The following is a 1,199-nucleotide window of genomic DNA, read 5'->3' as shown; positions in this document are numbered from 1 at the left end:
TTTACAAATAATAATAAAAAGTGAGTGAGTACATTTCAACATTTTCAGCAATCACTCACAATCCTGGCACTGCCATGGTATCCACATTGTTCGGATGGACAGGGTCAGTGCCGTGAGCGGTAAGCAGAAAGGAGGGGAGCTTGCTCTTCTTGTTAACAACCGGTGGTGTAAACTTGCCCACATATCATTCAAAGAATGGACACTGAACTGTGCACTGTTGGACTCAGGCTGTATTATTTGCCCAGGGAATTTACCCATGTAATCTTGGGGGCTGCTTATGTTCCTCCCTCTGCCAGCATGTAACACTATCCACTCTGCCATAGCCCGGTTAGTCTCACCACTTCAGTGCCTTTTTTGCAACATTGGGGTACTTCAACCATGTCACTGCCAGCTTTCACACAGTATGTGGTCTGTCCCACCAACCTCAATGACTAGAAGGGTCCAGGTGTTACTAAAGGACAAGATCAGAGAGGCTAAAGACAATAGAGCTCGAAAATGTGACGTCAAAACCGCAAAAGGTTGTAGGATTGTAGGAGTGGTAAGTGGTACTAGTGAACGCAGCCTTTCACAAGAAAACAGTAACACAGCAAAGAAACACAAAGAATGCCAAGAAGCTGTTCTATTATTAACTGCAATAGCCGGTCGCATGACAGTGACAGGAAGCCGACGGGTAAAGAGATCGGTTTTAAGCGGATTCCGTCGTGGAAGAGAAATTGTTCATGTCATGTTTCCGAAGTAACAGAAGTAACAAAAAGCTGACGGATGGCCTGGATTGCAGCCGTTCAAAGACCAAATATAACGTCCCACAACTCTCCAGCTCACATGTTAGTCTGCTCCAAGCATTTCTACAAAGGTCAGTCTTCCTTTGTAGTTATTACGTAATTTATCATAACATAATTGTTGATGTAGGTTACAAATAAGTCTTATATTGATTTGAATTGAATTTGTTGCTATGCTGCTTTGTTCACTGTGGCTTAGCGGGCTCATGTTTGTTGTGATTTGTAGGAAAACCAGAAACAAAATGCAGGAAAAATCCAGACTGGGCCCTCTATCAGCCTGGGTCATACCGAGTTTAAAGCTGCTACCACAGTCAGATCTGATTGGTTAAGAGAGAGAGCGAGATCAAAATAACGGTTTTCCACTACCGTATTTTCACGACCATAAGGCGCACTTAAAAGTCTTAGATTTTCTTCAAAAAG

This window comes from Haplochromis burtoni, unplaced genomic scaffold, assembly GCF_018398535.1.
Source record: "Haplochromis burtoni strain Fernald_Lab_line unplaced genomic scaffold, NCSU_Asbu1 Contig_2712, whole genome shotgun sequence".
NCBI classification, from domain to species: domain Eukaryota; kingdom Metazoa; phylum Chordata; class Actinopteri; order Cichliformes; family Cichlidae; genus Haplochromis; species Haplochromis burtoni.
The sequence above is the reverse complement of the archived record's forward strand: the minus strand, read 5'-3'. Positions refer to the sequence as shown.